At 32.3% G+C, this 23,701-nt stretch overlaps 1 protein-coding gene and 1 pseudogene across 5 annotated transcripts in view; both read right to left on the reverse strand.

The window, feature by feature from the left end:
• Nucleotides 1-23,701, reverse strand: part of LOC118185171 (multidrug resistance-associated protein 1-like) — a 306,818-nt gene that overhangs the window by 280,844 nt on the left and 2,273 nt on the right. The gene's annotated exons all lie outside the window — the stretch shown is intronic.
• Nucleotides 7,316-23,701, reverse strand: part of LOC118197721 (ubiquitin-conjugating enzyme E2 L3 pseudogene) — a 32,108-nt pseudogene continuing 15,722 nt past the window's right edge. The window contains exons 2-3 of one of the 4 annotated variants that reach the window (XR_015042720.1): nucleotides 21,544-21,638; nucleotides 7,316-8,924 (exon numbers count right to left, since the gene is read on the reverse strand). The product of XR_015042720.1 is annotated as a ubiquitin-conjugating enzyme E2 L3 pseudogene, transcript variant X4 (transcript). Of the gene's footprint in view, nucleotides 8,925-21,495; nucleotides 21,639-23,701 lie in introns of all 4 variants that reach the window. The other 3 variants (XR_015042718.1, XR_015042719.1, XR_015042717.1) reach the window with 3 other exon arrangements.

A 23,701-nucleotide genomic window follows, 5' to 3' on the forward strand; every position in this document is an offset into this window, starting at 1 on the left:
GTGTATTTAATTTATATTTGCATTTTTTTTTTCACATTTTATTTTTCTTGCATTTATTATTTCAAGCATATTTTGTGCAGAATCTTCATTAAGTTATCCGAATCTGGTAGATGTTCCCACACTGTCCTACCATATGATTGTACTTACTGACTTTTATTTACATTCCAGCTCACTACACCCAATGTGTTTGATCTTATGAAATCCGGCTTTTCGTTCATGCCCTTCTCTTTCACTCCTCTGATGTCCCTCTTGGGAACTATGGTCAAGACTAACTCAAGTGAGTTCCTCTTTATAACGTTAACACTCGGTCAATATCTGTCAGATGTAATGTTAATATTACTATATATTTTTATAAGAATGTTGGTTTCTTTAAAAAAAAAATAATATTGTGAAAGTTACTAACAGCTTATCCATGACTACTTTTCATTTGTTATGTTCTATCTGTACCCGCATTCTTCATAAATTACTCATATAATTTGCCCCTCTCAATTTTCAGATGATAAAATTTGTTTAAAAAAATGGGAAAATACAAAAGGAAATACAAGAATTATCACTGCACATAATGACATTATAACCCTCGAAATGGCCTATGGTTTTTCTCTTAAAACACCAAATTTCCACAACTGCCATTAGAAAAGATTTCTATTACAATATTTAAATTCCCTTGCTTATTTATGCCTGTATTTTTAATATACTGCTTTAATTTCTTGAAAATATTTAAAGACTCACATAAATATACATTTCAAAAATGATTCTAGAACATGTATACAGCTTAGCCGGCTAGGATTAAAGCAATATAGCAGAATTTCAAAAATCTGCAAACACCAATAATCCACATTCAACTTTGAATATAAACCTCAACAATTTTTTCTTGTATGTTATGAAAATAAACTAAGAAATCTGATTTTTTTTTTTTTTTTTTTGACTGAAGAAGAGGAAGTTTACAATTTTGTGTACTCATGTAAACGATTTTTTAAATGCAGATGGTGAATCCTGGCATACGTTTGCTTTAAATAAAATCTTCGGCTGACTTTTATTTATACAATCACGAAAATTGCACTTCCAAAAATTTTTCTCCACCTAAAGAAAACATGATTAGAACAAGGGGAGGGCCTAACAGTATAACCTTTCTTTTAAGCACAATGCCAGAATTAGCAGATTCTTTTAAGAGAAACTTAATATATATTTTTTCGATAATATATATATATATATATATAGTATATTTTTTCGATTCCTAATCGTGAATATATCTTTTTTTTTTAACATAAAAACATGATCTACAAAGAACAAATGTGTAGATTATTGGAATTTCACATTTCAGAATGTTGCTAAAGTGCAATGTAAATGGAGACGAGATTTTGTAACAGAAGCGCCAAAATTCGTAATTATAACAGCTTGTGATTATTTTAGGACACATTAACTTTTTAATATGGACATGAGAAAATAAAGCAGATTTCATAAAGTAAAAAGTCTGCTTTATCAAATATGGGAATAGAAAAAGTTTACATACTCATCACCATAACAATGTGCATATGAGGTGGGTTAACAGTACTAGCATATCACACAGGCGGAAAGCAGAAACTTTACATCCCACAATTATTACTCATAATCAATCACAATGATCCTGATCATTGATTGCAGTATTATAAAGTGGATTTCAAATGTTGTATATGAATATCAGGCATTTGTGATGAAGATTACATGGTCTGATGAAGCAGTGAACTAAGAAAAATCATGTATTTGAGGTGAAAAAAAAAAAAAAAAAAAAAAATTAGGTTTACAAGAAGGTAATCAACTTTCTGAGAGTCAACGTCTAGTGTAACATGTCAGCTAAGGATTTAACAATGATCATCAAGCATACCTAGACATTCTACACTCATCTATTTTACTTACTGCGTATGTATTTTATGGAAATGAAACTTCTTCCATCGCAGTAGTTATGTAACACACAATCATATAACCACTGTGATGTGCAAACTTACCTGGGTTTAAGTTGAGACGGGACGAAAAGGTGCATCGGTTACACCTCAGACTTAACTATGAGAGATGCCAACGGATGTCTTGTGTTTTAAAACACTAACACACCTACCTATGAAATTATTGTGGCATGTGCAACAACCTTCATTGGAACTTTGGCTGACGCTGCTCAAGCAAATATTCACTGGTATAATTAGCTTACACAGTCTGGCTTAAAAGTTTTAGGACTGAACTTATTAAAAAAAAAAGGTGCAGTAAAACATTGTTACCTCTTGTTCTACATATAAGCCCGTGTGAAGTTATACATCAGTCAGCATGATCCACAAACCATGCCATGTGTTGAAATGCCTCTTAACTCCCTCGTAATGTTTTGTTGGATTATTCTGATATTATCAAATGACTTTTTAGCTTATTTTCAGATCTAGAAACAAAAAGTAATCTGGTGGTTAAGTCCAGGGAATAAGGAGTGCTTCTTCTGATGCACTACAGCCTACTGCTGGCCAAAGCTGTCTTAATCAGTCTATGCCATCTGGACCTATTCATAGCAATACTTCTCCAGTCTCCCCTATGTATGGTATTAACATCATCTTACACAGCATCAAGCCACCTAATGAGTGGCTTTCTTCACTTTCTAGCTCCCATAAGTTTGGTAAATGTGAGTTGTTTTACTGGGCTTGTGTCTTCAGTTCTGTATAAATAACCCAACCATCGAATCCAGTGGTTTTCATGACATTGACTATATCAGGCTGTCTAAATTTTTGGTAGATTTCACGATTATATATTGATCTCCAAACATCATTTTCACAAACAGTGCCAAATACTTTTCTTAGTAAGATCAGTAGTTTACTTTCAATTATTTTAGTCACTGCCCAGCACTCACAGCCATATAGTATGATGGGACATAACAAGTTCTTATATATATTAATATTAGCATTATGGCATATAAATCGAGAATTGAAGTGATTTTTAAGACTATGATAGCATCCATTTGCAATGAGGAACCTGTTATTAATTTCCATAGATAAACCATTATTATTCATGACAATAGCTCCAAGATATTTGAATTGTACCACATTTTCAAAAGTGTAGTCGTTCACAGTCAGTGGCAATTGATTAGTTCATTTATGGGCAACTCCTAAAAATCGTGTTTTATCTTCATTTATGGTTAGGCCTAATTTTTTTGCCTCAGCTTCTAATACATTGAATGATTCCACAACATACTTTCTGGATTTACTCACTAAAGCAATATCGAGCCCACCAGCGGCCGAGCGGTAAAGTCGCTGAACACTGGTAGTTCAGTCCGAGGTTCGAATCCCGCGAACAGGCTGCCTGCACGGGTGTTTTCATGATTTTCCCCATGTGTAACACATGGAGATAGGAAGTTAGATGGAGTGGCCGTAAACCGGTTTTCCCATACCCTGCTTTGAAGCACTGGCGATCCTTTCTAGGGTGACCAAAACATTGGGTAATTTACCATTGAGTTCAATGGGTTTTGACACGATCGGATGTAACTATTTTGTAATTACGTTGTAAATATGTATATAAATGTATATATTTTCTTTTTTCTACAATACTTCAGAGGCCTAAGTATATGAAAAGAATACATTTTTAAACAACATATTATTCTGAACGGAATTAAATGCTATACTTTTCACAGAAGAGTTTGCTCAAAATAGTTTAATTTGAATGAAATATTTTCACAACTTTTCGTTAATTACATTAGAAAGAAATTTTACGGTAATTCGATTTTATTCGGTTAAGGATTGCAAAAATTAAGATCAAAGTTTATTGTATTATTAGTATTAAAATTATGCATTGTTTCTTTTCTATTTATAAAGCTTCTTCCTAAAATACTTTTTCAAATATGACATGATTTATTAGCTTCTGAGGCATCTTTTAAATCGAAAAATATAAGTTTATAATTAATGCTCTATTCGGTCCATTTCAAATTAGAGCACCTTTTATTTTAATAGCGAAATACTTTAAATAGTACGTAACTTTCTCTGAATATTTCTGAAAGAGAATAAAATAAGTATTATTTTTAAATATTATTTAAAACTTGTAACTGAGTTATTATAAAATGTAATGGGAATAATTCTTTTAATTATACTTAACAATTTTTTTTTTTTTTTTTTTTTTTTTTTTTACCTTTAATTTCAACAATACATAACATATTTCAAAACTCCTCTTTATTGCTTTACAATACCTTTTAACAAATTGCTTTCCAGTACGAAGAATTCTTGCTTAAATAGTTTTATAACGTATTTGTCAACAGGATGTCAATTTATGTTTACAATTCAATGCTAAGGTTATTACATATTTAGATAATATTTATAATAATTTTAAATTTAGATACACTTAATAATTAGATTTCTTCATAGTAACTTTTCACAGTTGTTCAGGAATTAATAAATCCTTCATTTCAAATACATTTATAAATAATTTAATAAATATTTATGTATTTTGTAAAGGCAGATACATGCTTTCTGCATGCATAAATACCCATACATATTTCATATTTTTCATTTCCGGCATGTGGAAATCTTTAATTTCTGTGCATTCACTATATTTTTCAAGTAAAGTAATTTACACCAATTTTAGAAAGGTATTGTTACAATAATATGTGGATGTGAACATTTTGGTGTTTGAAACATAAAATAAAAGTAGCGAACACTCTATCAAGGGTATAGAAAGATGTATACTATTTTAAAAGTATGGCGAGGTATTTTTCATTCTTTAAGCATAACTTTTTTGCTAAAATCTATATTTTTGTAGTTCAACAGCTTAGAATTTTATAAAACAAATTCATAATGAAAATCGCTGTTGTTAGTTATCGAAAAATAACCTGTGATTTTTGCATAAATGTCGCTGAACTATACAAATTGCTATTATCCATCATACTAGGAATGTTTCTTTTATGCAGAAGTGTCCCATTTTTTGATTTGTATAGAACTGTCGTGTGTCAAAATACTATCAGAGCGCTGTCAAGCGAGTTTCTGAATGTAAACAAAAAACACCCCATCTGGTGACTGAAGCTTCAAAGTAGTGCTTCACTTCTAGTACCGGTTTGGGTACTCTTTCCTTTCTTACATCCATGGTGTAACATGTATACGAGCCAGTTTCCTTTAGAAAGTCCTCCACAAAGGCATCCCTTCCCTTAGGCAGATAGCCCTCGAGGCTTTGCCGTAATTAAATAACCTAACCTAACCTAAAGCAATGTCATCGGCGAATGCCAAGATTTGGATCGTCTTATGGTAAATGATTCCTCTCTTCAAAGACCAGAAGTTATGATATCCTTCTTAAGGGCCAGGTTAAAAAGTAAACACGAAAGAGCATCACCCTGCCGTAGACCTCTGTCAGTATAGGAAACTTCAGATAAATCATTACCACTATATTTTACCCTTTTAAGTGTAGCATTTGTTAGATTCTTAGTCAGTATTTCAAATTCCTCCACTGCCTCATATAGTTTCTGACGATTAGTGCTGTCATACACAGCTTTAAAGTGGATAAAAAGCAGGTGCCAATATTGTACTCTCTTGTTTACTCCAAGCTCTGCCTCAAGGCATGTATTTGATCAGTAGTTGATCTTCCCCTAAGAAATTCACACTAGTACCATCCAATGACTTTTTCAACATGTGGTAATAACCTCTTGTAAAGAACATTTGTGAAAATTTTGAATACAGTAGTCAAGAGAGTGATTCCGCAGTAGTTGCAATAATCTTGTCTATCACCTTTTTCAAAGATGGGACAGATGGAACCCTCATCCCATTCAATGGGCATTTGCTCCAATGTCCAAATCCTGTAAACAATGGCATGTATAGACTTAATCAGATCAGGTATGTCAACCTTCGAAATTCAGTATTAATCCTATCAGGGAAGGGGAAGTTTAGCACAATTAAATAAAATATTATATATGTGTGTATATACACAAAGTGGTTAAAATTAAAACATCCCTACTCTGAGCTCTCTATACATCAAACTACTGAGTGTATAGGTCCCAAAATTGTTGAACATACTATTCAAGACATGGCAGAAATGGATTACGTGAAAAAAATTAGTTCCAGAAACACAGATAGGTGGCGCTGTACAAAAGAAAATATGCTGAAAGGACACAAATAATCACACACAAAACAAACACAGACATGAGGTATGGAAATATTCCTTTTTAATTTATATTGCTGATATGAAAAAAAGTTAAGAAACTTAAACCGTCATTGTAACTGCAATTTTGCTCTTTGGCCATCTCTTTCTTCAGGCCTTAACCTTTTGAAGACGGGATGGCCATTATAGTGGCCACAGAGTCCTCTCTTTGAAAAGACGGTGTTGTCCCCTTTAGTGGCCATGTCTTTTTCCCCCATTTTCCAGACTGAAAAGTGGGGTGAAATGTCAAATCTGACGTCCCTGGGGTTTTAACCAATTATCTCTTTCAAAGGTCTTCCTTTTGCGACAAAAATGCACCCCACTGAGAATCCATTAAACTACACACAAAAATCTTTGTTGCAATTAGAAGGTGATTTCTTAAAGGGGGGAAAGCATTCGGTTCCCGTCCTTTGGTAGCTTTTACTGCTACCAAAGCCACGCCCTCAAAAGGTAAATACATGCGATTTTTGGCTGTGGGGTTACTTAAAAAATCTTGTTTATCGACGACATCTGGAAACTTTGGCAGATTTGAAAGACAGTATCACTCTGCATGTGAGAAGCATCTCAATCGACCAATTATGATCCACAGTTGAACAATCTGTCCACAGACCGCAGATTTTACATCTTGAAGAAGGAAACCATATTGAGCAGCTTCCCCTGCATCGATAAGGTCTTTGTGATATAAATGTTTGGTATGTTTGAATAAGGTGTATTTTGTGTCATTCAGCATATGTTCTGTTGTACAGCACCACCTATCGGTGTTTCTGGAACTCCTTTTCCCCCAAAATCTGTTTTCCCATGTCTTGAATAGTACTTGGGTTGGAACTTTAATAGTGGCAACACAGCTGAAAAAACACTACACAACAAAACCATAGAATATCGCGTTTCTTTATCAATGTTTAAATGTTCTGCAAGCATTCTAATCATTAACTGACAATCCTTACAAAAGATTTAGTGCTGTAATAACGATAATATGTTTCCTTAAGGAATGAAGAGCTTAATCTCGTATTGGTATATTATATTTTGAATTCTGAATGTGACAGTTTATTTCAATTGCACTCAATTTTAGCATACCTGAAGATTAAAGCTTAAATAAGAAATAATACCTATATAGTTTAAGTGCATCGATATTCTATTTGCAATTACATGGATTTTCAATTTCATTATCTCTTTTACCTGAATGTAGCAACAAAAACAATTTTACATTTACTATTGAGAACAATTTTATTCAATTATATTGAAATACATTGTATATAAATTTTACCAGTATAAGGAGAAGTGATGGACAAAGAAACATAGTACTTTATTAATCTATAAAACAGACAGTACTTAATTTTCCACGATATGTTACAATTTTTCAAAAGTGAAATCTTTTTTTCTCAATTATTGTATCTACAAAACTAATTATTGTAAATCCAATTCACACTCCTGCCTTAAGTTATAATTTAAAAATACAAACAATTACAATCACAGATCTCTGAAGGAAGAGATTGATACATTTCTTCAATCTTATGCTTTGAGTATCAAAAAATAATCTGAAACAGAACACTAACTAGCACAGCTAAATGACTAGGTCAACCAAAAATTTAGTATAAATTTCGGCAAGTTGAAAAATGGCATCTAGCTTTAAAAAAATAATAATAAAAAAAAGGTGGCATTGTATTTCTACAAAATTACCTGCATTATAAAAATGTAGTTCAAAATATTAATTAAAAACCACAGTTCAAAGTTAATAAAAAGAACATGAAAAGGAAAAAAGCAAAATAATGAAATTGAATGTTCTTATTTCTTATTAATCTTTGAAAATATAGCAATATATCTAGTTTTTCATTAAAATTGAACTAAAAGTACATATTTATTTATGTTGATGACATGCAAAGAAAAATTCACTTTTATATAACACTGAACCTGAGTGCTTTAAAACTTGTTTTCCATTCAAACAAAAATTTAAATTATATAAATTGTTTGATGCAACCATTTTCAAAGTCTAAGAAATCTATGCTTTTTAAAAGCAGGAACAAAAGATTTCTAACAACTGTACGTGTGTTCCAAAGACCCACCAAATACTAAGTTAAGCATTACAAAAGAAAAAAATGGCACAACAAATAGAACTGAATTAAATAATATAGGAAATTAAAAAATCAAAATGCAATCACTCAAAATGATATTTGTAAGTAACAAAAAATTAAATATAGTAAATCACATGGATAAATCAGTTCATTTGTTGCATATCCTAATATATATATATATATGTGTGTGTGTGTGTGTATTGAAAAGTGTTTTTAATCAGATGGTCGCTTTTCAGAAAATTTCTTTGTGAAGTCTTCAGCATTCTTGAAAAACTTCTTCCTGTCCCTGCTATATTCTTCTGCCAGATCTGTTCGAAGAGGGTGTTCTGGTTCTGGCTCATTTACCAATGCCACTAGAGCCTGAATGACTTGATCAGTTTTGGTAGCTGGTTTCCAATTTTCAACACTTATTATGGGTAAACAAACCTGACCCTTCTCATCAATATTTGGATGGTATATTTTGGTACGGAAAAGAATTTTTGGAGGTTTAAATGGATACTCAGCTGGGAAGTTGATCTCTATCCTGAAAGCGCCCTTGCTATATGGGGCACAGTCCGGCACGATCAACCCCTGCCAGCTGAGAATATTAGTGTCATCAACGCGAATATCGCGGAAGCATTTCATATTAGCTTTACGGATATCCTGCAGTTCTTTCTGTAGCCGCCTTGTAGCTGCCATGACGCAGGATCCTTCAAATGCTCAATGAGTTGCAGAAGGACACGGGACAACTAGACGTAGCTGAAAAAGGAGATCACCCTGATCAAAACTGCAAACTGAAAAGCTCTCTTTTTAAAAAAAATATAAAAATTATTTAAATTTTTCTACATTAAATATTAATTTTTTGATTTTTCAACTTAGAATGAATAATCTTCCAGACATATATGAAACAAATAATTTACTTAAAAAGAAAATCGTATTTGAAAGACTTCAGATAATACGAAAAAACTAAGTTGGCAAACGTTCTAACTTTTTATGCACTAAGTGGTTTTTAATATAGTACTCTTACATTATGCTACTCAATTTTTGGCATTAATTAAATAAATATTATAATTTCAGATCTAATTTAATATCAAGATTTAAATCAAAACAAATTAAAGTTTATAAAAATAAATATAAAGGTGACTGATAATTTCTGAGACTGCCTCCATTTCTTGACAGTAAAAGTCGCAATCCTCTATTGGTTTTTACGAAAATATTCATCAACATGTCTCTAATATGCAGTTGGATGGCCATGGCTTCAGGATTTTAACACAGCTAGCAAAAATTCATAATCAGAAACATGGCACAGATGTGTTTGAATTTTGTTAAACTGGGAAAGAACAAGAAACACTTGAAATGCTACATTAACAATACTGCAGAAAATACATAGTTATGTTTCAGTATTTCAATGGTAGAAAACTTCAGAGATAGTAAGAGACAAGTGACTCACAAAGCACATTCAGGTAGAGTACACATGCCAGCATTGCAAATCCATCGGCAGACATAGAACAATAACTATTACCCACTAAAAACCTACTTGCAAGGAAAAAAATGATCAGATAAGCCAAGAAACAGCATTTTTACTCCACAGCATAGCTTGGCAATGGTACTAGCAGATTTGAGACTGATAGGGTAGCTAGCATTAAAATACCTTCTAGATAAGGTTAGATGGACTCAGCCAGTTATGGCAAAATAAACTAGGGCTATCTGCCTAAGCAAAGGGATGCTATTGTGGAGGGTTTTCTAAGGGACACTAGCTCATATACACGTTACACATATGGAAAAACATGAAAACACCTATTCACCTGCTTTTGAACCCAGGAAAAAACTATCAGTGCTCAGTAATTTTATTGCTTGGCTGCTGGTGGGCTTCTATATAAGCTCAGATTATTTTTCAACAATGAGATGACAACTGTACAGAAAAAAGCTCTCTTCAGATGAGGAAATGGTAAATTTTATCAGAAGCACTATGAAATGTCTAATAAAATAACAAATTTTTGTTAAATATTCTCAAAATATTACTGAACTAAAAATTGCATAAATAACTTTCAGTAACAATATAGTAAGTGATCTACTTTTAGTTGTTTCTTAGATGGTGACACTAAATTGCTATGTTTAGATTTGAACTTAAATAGGGGGGAAAATGATTAATACTAATTTTAGGGCCACCACCTTAAAAAAAAGTGACAGATTACAAATTAAATCATTACTGAAGTTCAATATAAATCATAATCCCTTTAATACTTTTAAATAATCTTTACAATATTACATAATTAAAAATTAATGAAAGTGGTTTAATCTTTGACACAGCAAAATGAAATCTTACCCCAGATTAAAAAAAGAAAACAGCTTTGTACATTAAATATGGCATTTGCCATAAAATAAACCGGTGTGGTATATAATTCAAGCCCAATATTTTATCTAAATAATATGTAAATTTAGGTATATCTGGTGCATACATTGATCTCTTCCGACGATCTCATTAAAAACGATTTACAAAATTGCGGTATTTCAATTTGGCACTTTTCTGTTACAGGATTTCTGCTATCAGACCAGATTCAGAAATGTATGTATGCATACGTATGTGCATATATATACATATGCACACATAAAAACATACATCCATCCGTACAAGCATTATATTTCTGAATCTGATCCTGATAACAGAGGAGTACCTTCAAGTCTTTGGATTAAAAAAAAAAAGGGAACATTGAAAACAAAGCTTCTAGTAATTTAGGTATAGGATGAGATCTATATGATGGCCCAATATCAATGACATAATATAAAAAAAAACGAACATTCAATTTTACAGATGATAGTCAAGTTTATGCTTAAAAATAGTCAAGTCTACATTTATGATTTAAAGCTAAGTGAATAATAATGACGATTTAACCCTCAAAAACAAATTTTGTAACATGTTTTGGCAGCATGCACAACTATTATTATTTTCTCCTTTCACAATACTTACACATATTTTATTTACTTAATAATTTATACAAAATGATTATTACATGCAATTCCATTAATTATAACAATTAACTTTGTTAGTAAATTTATACAGAAGAATTATATTAATTTTTATTCCTGGCTTATATGTCAATCACAAATTTGATGCTATTCTGGGAGGCATTAAAGTATATCTGCACTGAAAAATGTGATGTGTATCTTCAAACACAATACACACAAACACACTAATTTAAAGTATCCAATTCCATAATGTTTCCCTATCACAGAGTTTCCACAGCAATTCCCACTAATCCCTTTTTTTAAGACAAAATTATGCTTTCTTAAAGGGTAAAAATAAAAAATGTGTAAATATATTTTAAACCTTACATTTTCAGCATATGACTTCCCAATTTACCTCAAACTCCTCTTGAAAGGAGCTTTTTTTTTTTTTTTTTTTTTTTAAATTTCTGCAAAAAAACAGGCCTTCATTTTTTTCAAATGTTATTCGTATACACTTAAATATTTTTCTCTTATTATTTCAACTGTTAATTATCACAATTCTAAATCTAAACAACATTTTACGGGACCACATTTTCATCATACAATTACAAACAAACCCGAGAACAAATTTATATGACAAAATAAAAATTAATCTGTTGAAGACAGATTTTTTTACTGTATTTATGCATTTTATTAGCTATGATTCTTATATTTTATCAATGAAACATTTATATCGATACTACTATTCTCAAAATTGAACAAAACAGCATCCTGGTTTTGGCATAGATCTTGTACACATCTCTATTTACTTTGAGAGTAATCTATCACTTTGTTTTGGTTTATTTGATTATGGGAAAGCACCTGAGGGTTGTCTGCCTAAAGAAGGAATGCCTTTATTCAGTACTTTCTACAGGAAACTGGCTTGTATACATGTTACACATGGGAAAATCGTGAAAAATCCCCCAGAAAAATTCCAGAAAACTAGATCATATTTTGCATTTTTTGTATCTTTTATTATTTCGTATTTCACATATCTGTAGTTTTCGGAAATTCTTCCGGTTTGGTGACGATTGATATATTTTTTTAGATTGGCAAGATCTTACTGATATTGAATTTCATTTCCTTCCTGTCTCTGTGAACTTGGTTCTAAATTTCTTACCTTTTGTCTATAACTGATTAATTTTTCAGCAGCATATTGTGTGGAAATATTGGTTTCAAATAAAAATTTTGTGTTATTGTTAAAGGTAAATAGACTCCTCTATCAATTTCCAATACTTTAAGATTTGGTATTTTATTTATTAACAAAAAGATACTTCAGTTTGACTTCAAGAAGGGATTTCATTTAACCACTTGAGCTACAACTAAACTTCACGGTTGCGGCGCCGTGCGCTACAACATAACAAGCGGTAAAGTGTCTTATTTATGCCGCTTCGCAGCTGCGAGTGCAATCCAGAGCTGTAACTCAAGAAATAAATCTCGTTAGGCGACGTGTGCACCACGTTATTTTCATTTTTGCGATAAATGCCTATCGACGTGGTGTTCACGTCTCGAGACAAAAGCATCTTGATGTGCGTGGCACATCTTTTTAGTGCAAATGCTTAACTCTTTGAAATCCAGACCCTTCGCTAACTTGTATCCTCAAAATACCGAACCACCCGAAATAGTTTTCCAGTTTCACAGCAATTTCCTCTCTTCCCCATCCATTAACGCAGGAAATAGGTGTGAAAATTTCGAATGACATCCTTTGTACTTTCTAACAAAGATTCCATTAGCCTTTGACCCCTTTTTTTATAAACCTATTCTGAAGGTCAGACCAACAAGCCTTTCTGGCTTTGCTATATCACAACTGAGATTTTATTTACTTCCGTTATTTTTATAGGAAGGAATAAATTGATTAAAAGTAAATATAATCCTTAAATTTTCTAACTGCTTTTTTATTGCTGTTTAAAGCTTAAAAGCATACTGTACCAAAAAAGAATCAACAAGGAAATGTCACGAGCAACCAAAAGATAAGAAACCTCTTAGGACAAGCTGTCTGCAGTAAACTGATTACAATGCCATTTAGGAAAACTGCACCTGTTACTGCATACCTTAGGGGGGAGGTAAAAAAACAAGATTGCAATCTCGGCTGTTTTCGGGCGGTTCTGGTTGTCTCGATGTAGGGCCGTGTGGGGCGGATTGGTTGTGAAAAAATTAATTTTAGCAAACAAGAGGGCTGACATGCAACTGACTGCTTGCTGGACTGTCAGCGAAACAATCGCTTTGATAGATATCTGAGGATGCGATGTCATCGAAAAAATTACATGGAACTTTAAACAAGTACAGACAAGGTTATCTGGTGCTGGATATTCCAGAAATACCGTTCAATAATTAAAACTAAGAATGCGCATATCGGCTTTAATGCGACCAGGGAACTCGGTACCTTTTGAATGATTTTTATTATTATTATTATTTAAGAACTTTCATCTACTTTTTGTGAATATTATTAAATGGTTTTGTAAGTCAAAATGATTTTAAGCTGAAAACAATTTTGCCAGTATTTTTTTAGTTTAAATTTTTGGAAGAAATGTTTAATAATTAAAATGCCTTTCTTCTCCTACAATTTTCAATGTTTCTCCCCCCAATTTTTGATTGTATTTATTATAGTGTTCTTAATAACCTTAAGGATCGATTTTGTAATTGTAATACATTGTTTTAATACATTGTATGTCTCCCAGACGATGCAATACAGTCCGTACAACGCCTAGGCATGCTAAATATCAAATTATTGATCTGATCTTGGGGGATATTACACCACTCAAAAAGCAATGCTCTCCGAAGTTCCGGAAGACATGTAGGAGGAGGTTGACGGGCTGCAACTCGTCGGCCAAGCATGTCCCACACATGCTCTATTGGATTCAAGTCCTATAAGATGTTTGCACAGTGAGGACGGGCGTTGTCATCCATAAACACAAATTGTGCACCCATGGCACCCCGAAACAAACGTCGGAAAACATCACACAAGCCCACTGTTGTGGTATCCACAATGCATGCTCTCTACTCCAGGCTAACTACAGGCGACAGTGAGTTGCAGTACGTGGAACGCATCTGACAGGTCTACAAGCATATAGACCAATCTGCCCTAAGCGTCTGTACACGGTCGGCCTTGAAATTGTCGTACCAGTGGCTGAAGAGAGCTGACGAGACAGGTCTGAGGCTGTGCTCCACCTGTTTCTTTTGGCAGTAACTGCCAAATACTGATCCTCATTCCGCGTTGTAACTCTGGGGCGATCTGTGTTGTAACGTCTACTCACATTACGATCATCTTGGAATCGTTGCCAAAGCCTGGAGATGACACTCTGGGCAATTCCAAGTTCGTCTGATACTTCTAGTTGGGTATGCCCACATTCCAGACGACCAATAATTCTACCGCGTAAAAAATCATCCAAATGCGTTTTTTTGTGTCATAACTATTCGGTTATTGCACTGAAATGCTTATAGAGTGCCTACAAACAATTTTACTTCTTTGCCTGTATTCCTTATATATCACTCTCTTACAATCTCATCATTGTGACGTACCATCGGTGTCATCTGGTTACTTGCCGAAATTTACATATGATTCTTGAAGATGTGTGTAGTGATTTTACAGGTGATATATTTATTTCAGAGTTCGATTTCCGCATGACTCCGAATTATCCTTAATTTATGGACATGAGTGTATATATACACTTTTGGCACAGCTGAGTGCAATCAAAAAGGGATGTGCACAACTACATTATAGCAGTCCTATATACAAAATTTCAACGTCTGAGCCTCATCTTTCATTTATGCGAGATACGTACATGTGTACGCACAGATGCCATGAAAAAAAATCTCCTCTGAATCCATTTTAAATTAGTTTTAGAATTCATTTGGGGAATATTAATGACAGCTGTAAAATATCGCAAATGCACACACAAACTGCCAATGTCTTGCAATCCTTTTTTTCTTTTTAATAAAGCTTTATAAATAGTAAAGAAGCTTATTTCAATTTCAAATATAATATAATCTTAAAATCATGCTTACATCTGAAAGAACTGGTAAAAAAAAAATTATTATAACGAAACGAATTCTATAATTCTTAGAAATAAATACACAGTAATTATAAGTGGTTGAGCTGAATTTACAAATATACATAAATGTAAAACAAAATATTCTTTAATACTGTATATTTTTATAAAAATAATTCTATGCAATAAAAAAGCTACTGAACTTTTAATGGACATAATGGATAACTTAAATATGAAATTTATTTTATTATTATTCAAAACGTGATTATAAAACACCTTCTTTTCACAAAAGTTTATTTTAATTTGAATATTACGTACAAAAATACAAGAGCTGCAAGCTATAAATCTCCACAAGTCATGTTGGCAAATGATAAGTCTGAACATAATGGGCAAAGTGTTAATTCTGATCAAAAGCGGTGCCAGTAAATAACAAAATTTTAATAATGCACTAAATAAAAATGAACTAAAGTCAAAAGTCGTTAATCCGGACTCGTCGGGACTTTGGCAATTCATGATTATTGTTTTTTCCGGAGCATAGATCATCAGTATAGATCTGGTAAAGATGGCATGCAGAAATTATAAACTTAAAAATATGAAATGGTAATTTATGGAATAACACATACGTATGTACATATATACATATATATATATATAAAATAAAGCTTAGTGCTATTCAACTGGTTAATATAAACTACAAGCTTTTATTTAAAATCTTTGTATTTAAAATCTTTTATTTAAACTCTTTGAAATCCAGACCCTTCGCTAACTTGTATCCTCTAAATACGGAACCGCCTGAAATAGCTTTCCAGTTTCACAGCAATTTCCTCCCCTTCCTGTCCATTAACGCAGAAAATAGTTGTGAAGATTTCCAATGATATCCTTTGTACTTTCTAACAAAGATTCCTTTGACCCCTTTCTTTATAAACCTATTCTGAAGGTCAGACCAACAAGCCTTTCTGGCTTTGTTATGATCATGACTGAGATTCTGTTTATTTCCCTTTATTTTTATAGGAAGGAATATCTCTTTTAAAAATAAATATAATCCTTAAATTTTTAAACTGCTCTTTTATTGCTGTTTAAAGCTTAAAAAAAGCATACTGTACAACAAAAGAATCAACAATGAAATGTCACGATCAAACAAAAGATAAGAAACCTCTCAGGACAAGCTGTCTGCAGTAAACTGACACAATGCATTTGGAGAAAGAGCACCTGCTACTGCATATCTTAGGAGGAGGGAAGAAAACAAGATTACAATCTCGGCTGTTTTCGGGTGGTTCTGGTTGTTTCAATGTAGGAGTGCGTGGGGCAGATTGGATGTGAAGGAGTTAATATGCTCCAGCTGTATGTTTCCATCTTCTGAAATTATTTTTTGTTCATTTCTCCAAATAAGTAACAGCATCTAATAAAATTAAATAATATCTTCTCAAAATTCAAATACCTCATGCTGTGACATGTCTCCACTCTCCAAGTTTTTCTAGTTCTTTTTTAACATTTACTAGAATAAAGTTACCTTCTGTCTAACTCAATACTGAAGCCTTCAGAGCATCTGTTAAAGCAATTACATCAAATACAGATGCACACTGATTTTCAGTTGTTGTAATAACTTTATGAAATATTGAAGTCTGAGCATTAATAAAATGTAGCTAAACTTCTGCCGCTGGATTTTCAAAGAATTTTAAAAAAAGAATGGAACACTTTTCTTGAGAATGAAAATAAGCCTTCAGTGGTCAGTACCCTTTCAATGGCAGGAAGTAATACTAACCATCTTGTGAGCAAATACCATAGTATCATTGAAAAATCGGTTTCTACTCTAAGACTACAAGATTTAAAGCATATCTTAAAAATAGTAATTGCTATTATCAACTGGCAAAACATCAACTAATGTTCTTATAGTGATATAGATACTGTGTGCTACACATCGAACTCCAAGTAAACCATGGTTAAGGTTTTGTTTCAGTTTAATAAAAACATTTTCTCTACGTGTATCAACTCTTCCAAAGTTAGAATTAGTATTATCGGCACAAAGACCAATAACTCTTCCTTTAAGAGAGTTTCAAGATATAATTAACAAGGTAGTTTAACAGTTGCTGACAATATTGGATGTTTAACCATGTAAAGATTTAAATTCTAAAATGTTAACTCCAACTCCATTAACTCCAAATCTATAACTCTGACAAGTACTGGGGGAAAAAAATTATTCCCTCATCATTAGATGCATTAGTTAAAACTGAAACAAATGAACACTATTCTAAATCACTGTGAAAAGCTCTTCAAGCGTAAGATATGAAAACATTTAGTATTATTGCTTCGGCCTTCGTTCGCACACATGTAAATTTAGGCTCAAATGCCACTTGAAGCAGCTTGGACATAAAATCCACAGACCTAAAGCTACAGTCGTTGCAAATAATATTGTATGCAAAAGTACCTTCTACTGCAGCTAGTTATTCTTCCTTATCACCCATTTACTCCTGCCCGAAGAAATTCTTTGATGACAAGTCTCACTAGATGCAAAGAATAAGTTTTGTATTATTTTCCTTTATCCATTAAGGATTAATGGAAGGCACTAACTTACTTTAATAAACAGAGATAACTTTTAAGGGTGACAAGTTAGTTGCAAATAATTAAATAAGCTAGTTAGCTACCCTTAATCATTATAGAAGGCCACTATTAAATTTATTTAAAAAAATATTTGTTAGCACTGTTAAAAATCACTATCCGTTAGAAGCACTGTTAAAAATCACTATCCATTAACACGTAAAAGTTTAAAATACATATAATTTTTGACATTGATTCTTAAACGATGTTAAGATAACTATACATTAAAAGATACAAACCATTTACATTCTGTAGTAACAATACTCAACAAAATATTTGTGCATCTTTTTAATTTGAAGCCTTTCCAGACAGTCTGGCTAATTTATATCAGTTTCCTTTTCTTTAAGCAGCTTTTTTAACGATTAGAAATATGTTTCAACATGCAAACCAATATCCCCAATTATTTCTGCACGTTTTATATCCTAAACTGTCAATCTCTCGACTATGTACCTATGAGGTTTTACTTGATCTGATAAAAGTTAAATATTGCAAAACGACTGACATACGTGAAGCAAATTACCGCTATGTCTGAAAGTAACTACAAAGTCAGATAAAGGTTTAAATAAACCTCTTATTTAAAAAGTACTTAGAACATAAGTGTACTATGTTCATTATGCTAGCAAAATCAACTACAGCTTGTGGTTATCTAATTAAACATGAACAGTTAAATTCAAACTAAAAATGTGGACCAGTAGTCAGAGACCACACAATTTAATTTTAATATAAGCTGGCTCAGTGATACATCGTAACACACTCGTGGTAAGGCAGTTATCGTCGTAACAAATTCAAATATCAGCTGCGCTAACGCAAAGGAGAATCATTACAAGTTATCAGAGTTGGTAGGAACTAATATAGCATGTAAGTGAAAGCCAGAAACAAATTCTGTCTTAGAACCCCAAAACCTTAGTTTAAAATCTACCTAAGTAATTTGCATTCTGGTGAGGAAGTGGAAATGGGAAAATACAGTAAAGGCTAAAATTATAAACAACTGCTTAATTTACATAATAATAACTGTACCTATCTTTGAAGAATAATTTTCTTTCTCTTTATATATTTGGTTTCTTTTTTCAATACATTCCCTCTTCATTTTAGAATATTTGGATTTAATTAAAGATTTCCGTTATTCTAAAAAACTAAATGCATTTAGAATGTATAGGAAAAGGTGCTAATTTTATTTCTTTAGTACAGTCAAAAGTCTTTAATCCGGACTCGTCGGGACTTCGGCGATTCCGGATTATCGATTTTTCCGGATTATAGATCATCAGTTTAAATCTGGTAAGATGGCATGCAGAAATTATAAAATTAAAAATATGAAACCGTAATTTATAAAATAATGAGCAATTATGATCTAAAGGGTATCAAAATTTACCAAAAAAGAAGCCTAATATTTATTTGTTTACTTTATTAAACATTTCTTTCAACGCGCGGATGCGTAAAGCATACCTTACGCATAGCCGAAATTAGAAAATTGCAACCAGAAAACTATTTGATTTGTATTCGTGATATTTATAATGACGAGGAATTTGGTTTAAATCATATCAAAGACGGAGTACATCGAAATTAAATACTACATTTAGTAAGGAATTATAAGCACAATAAAATAAAAACATCTGCCCTGAAGATAACGATAGTGTTGACAGATCAACTTCCAGTTCATTGCGCGCCGCGACGTCCCCCCCCCCCGCGCAGAGCAGCGTGAAATTGATAAACAGATTTCGGAACGGTTAGATAAACAAAGGATATGCTTTTATCCATTTTTTGTAGCAATTCGTTTTTTGTTTGATGGACATCGAAACATACTTTCGTTTTCTAGATCCTTTGGGAGCTCCAGCATCGGAAATTCTATTTGACATAATCGAAAGTTCAAGCTTACTTTTAGAAAATTGCTCTTACAGTCTGCAAAAAATAATAAGCCGGATCCAATTCGAAGATTAAGGAACAACGCAATTATCAACATTAACTGAAGTGGATAATTAGATAATTTTAGTTTATACCGTCCGTTATACATTAAACGCGCACGCGAAAACGTATTCTGCACTTGCGCGCATGCATATGCGCAGTAATCAAGGTCTTACGCGCACGCGTAAAACGCCTGTGAGCATTTGCCAACGCGGCGCATGCGCAGAAAGTTTTTAGCTTTGAGGTCCGGATTATAGATCATTCCGGATTAACGACTTTTGACTGTAATATGAATATTCAGATTAATTATGAAATTATATATGGTAAGTGCTGGTTACAGAGCTGGTGTGGCAGAATTTTTAGAATTTAACGACACGACAAACAAAATCTAGAAACGGCAAAACTTTTAGAATTTAGAAATGCTCTAGGAACAAAATTCAGGATCCAAGATACTGTATCAAGAAGCATTTTTGATATTTCCATGCTTGTGTCTAATGAAAAATAGAGGGAAGATAAACAAAAAGACTTCTAGTATCAGAAATAAAACATTCAAGTATGCTTTCAATTTTCTTTTAAAAAGTTCCCAAATAATAAGAAATCACCACACACTTAATAATAAGAAATCAGCACCACGCTGTAAAAAACATTCATTACGTGTTAATACCATGAAGACATTTTTCTGGAATCTTCTTGATTAATGGGACAAATCTTGTGTTCAAAATCCTTCTAAATTTTTCAAGTTGCAATATCTAAAATCCTAAAGAAAATTACTCCTTCCAATTCTGTAAGTGTAAAAAGCCAGAAATATGTTGAAAAAAAAAAAATGAGAGAAAAGAAGTATAAAACTTATTTAATAGAGAAAACTAATGCATATTCCGAGACAATTACTTGGAAAAAACTCTTACCATGAAAAAATTAAAACGAAGATATTTTTAATTAATTGCATATCTATTTTGCTTTTGTTAAGAATTGTTTGGTACTTCAGATTCAAAATATTGTATAATAGGTCGCCAAAACAGAAAGTAACGCATTTTTATAATATGAGAGCAAAAAATAAAAATGTTTCCGCTTAATGTTATTTCTTGAACATATTCAAAATATTAGCATTATTTTAACGATTGAACAGTTGGAAATTTCTGGCACAAAACCTTACTAGTTTATCTTTGCCAAACAGTGAATACAAAATGTGTTAAAAGTTTCATATGGACAATTACTATACATTTTATGCAAGGTAAAAACAAGACTACAGTTTATGCTAAAAGTGGATATCCTTTAAAAATTGAAACAGCTTGTGTTCATGGCTTTTCCCTAATAAGTAGTTTAATTCTAAACATTTAAAATGATTTTGGCTAAGATATTTAAAACTGTGATATTCTACTAAAATATGGTAGACTGTCAGATCTTCATTACAGTTCGTGCAACGAGGATTCTTCTCTCCTTTCAACAAATATTCATGAGTTAGTCGACAATGGCTTATTCTCAACTGGATGATAACTTGTTCCCTTCTATTTGCCGTAGATGGCAGGCACTCAATTATGGGTTTAATATTTCTGAACTTGCTATTACTTTAGTCATCCCAATACCTCTTATTTTTACAATATGTATCCATGTTATAATGTTTTTAAAAAATATCAGGGAACGAACTAAAAATTTTCTATAGAAACATATCTCAAAATCGTCAAAATGTTGATAAGTCGGCAAATTTAGAACCATTTGATAAAAGAATTCAGATTCCAAAAGCAAAAAGTTCTTTAAGAGCTCTTGACTAGACAAGATGAAATAATTTCTAAATGCTTATGTTTCACATCTTACTCAGAAACTTTAGTATCTCACAGTTTATATTAGAAACAGGAACAAATTACCAAAAATTGATTCCGAAATACCTAAGGACTTTTACGGATCGTACAAACCCTGTTAAGAGTTTCTGCGCAAAAACAAGCAATTTGACCAGCAGGCATGACAGCAGATTTTCCAGTGCACAAAAATAAGTTTCCTTTTGGTCCCACTAAAAAAAAAAAAAAGACACTGAAGGTGCAGAAAGACTTGTATCATTATTCTGCTAAGTTTCAACTTTAAACAAATATGGTTGCTATAGTAAAAAAAAAGGGGGGGGCACACTTTTAAATTGTTGACAATTCTACAACTACTGCATGCAGATTAACTAAAGGCATAAAAACCTTCACCAGATAATAAGAACAACATAATTTAATCATTTTTAGCAAAAAAAAAATGCATAATTTACCAACACAGAAGAATAAAATACTGAATATAATACTGAGCTCACCGAACCAAGTAAAAAAAAGGGTGTCTGTGTATATACAGTACGAAGTCTTTAATCCGGACTCGTTGGGACTTTGGCGATTCCGGATTAGGGGTCTTTCCGGATTATAGTTCATCAATTTAAATCAGGTAAGATGGCATGCGGAAATTATAAAATTAAAAATATGAAACCGTAATTTATGAAATAAAGAACAATTATGATCTAAAGGGTATCAAAATTTGCCAAAAAAAAAGCTTAATATTTATTTGTTTACTTTATTAAACATTTCTTTCAATGTAAGTTGTTTTGTTTTATGTGATAATACTTTCTCTTTAATTCTATAAACAGACATAATTTCTTGTTCAGTTACGAAGTTCCGCTGTTCAAGTCCTATAATTGCTGTGTCGAGAATACTGACTAATTTGTCAATAAAAATTTTTTTGTTTTCAATAACCTCTGTGTCACTTTCTTCACTATAGGAAGCGAATTATAATGACGAGGAATTTGATTTAAATCATATCAAAGACAGGACACATCGAAATGAAATACTACATTTAGTAAGGAATTATAAGCCAAATAAAATAAAAACATCTGCCCTGAAGATAAGGATAGTGCTGACAGATCAACTTCCAATTCATTGTGTGCGTGGCGTCCCCTCCCCCGGACATCAAAACATACTTTCGCTTTGTAGATCCTTTGGGAGCTTCAGCATCGGAAATTCTATTTGACATAATCGAAAGTTCAAGCTTACTTTTATAAAATTGCTCTAACAGTCTGCAAAAAATACTAAGCCGGATCCAATTCGAAGATTAAGGAACAACAAAATCTGCAACATTAACTGAAATAGATAATTAGATAATTTTTGCTTATACCGTCCGCTATACATTAAATGTGCATGCGTAAATGTATTATGCGCATGCACACACGCACATGCGCAGCCGTAAAGGTCTTGCTTGCGTGCATGCGTCAACGCGACGTATGCGCAGAAAGTTTGTAGCTTTGAGGTCTGGATTATGGGTGTCCGAATTAACGACTTTTGACTGTATTATAGAATAGCATCATACAAAAAGTAACAGCATATATTATATATGCATTTTTAAGCATTCTAATAGCTCCACAGCGATACAATATCACTGCCCTAATGGGAAAAAATTTAACATTTCTATAAAATAGAGATTATATTATCTTACATCAATTTTTTACAGTTTTAAATATTAACCCAAATTTTTCTAGAAAATGTCAAATTTGTTGACAACCAGTATTTTAAATTTCTTACTAAAAATTAAAAGGAACAAATTAACATCAATATATGAAATCAAGTTTGGAACAAATTAACATCAATATATGGAATCAAGTTTGAAAATAAATTTGAAACGTTTTTCAAAAATTTAGGAATCAATCTTTTATTTTGCATATTTTTCAAGAATATAAATTAATATATATAAAAATGCACAGTAAAAATATATTTACGGGTGCCCCTTGACAAAAACTGGCGTTTTTTGGCGGTACATGGATACCAAGTTTGTGCAATTCTTTGACTTGTTATTTTGTTTTTGTGTAGCTGCGATTTTTGATGGATACCGAGTTTGTGCAATTCTCTGACTTGTTATTTTGGCTTTGCATAGTGGTGATGTTTGCGTCAAAGATCGGCACTACACGGACATTTATACAATATAATTTATTTATATTTTTAAATACCTTATTTCCATTGTTCTAGGATTACAAACTTGCGTACACACTGCTGTAAAATTTTAAAAAGCAATCCTCTACAATGTCTGACAAAATTTTTAAATACCTGATTTCCATTC

This window comes from Stegodyphus dumicola, chromosome 8 (genome assembly GCF_044657685.1).
Source record: "Stegodyphus dumicola isolate Sdum_Otavi_A_Nest chromosome 8, ASM4465768v1".
In the NCBI taxonomy this organism is placed as follows: Eukaryota; Metazoa; Arthropoda; class Arachnida; order Araneae; family Eresidae; genus Stegodyphus; species Stegodyphus dumicola.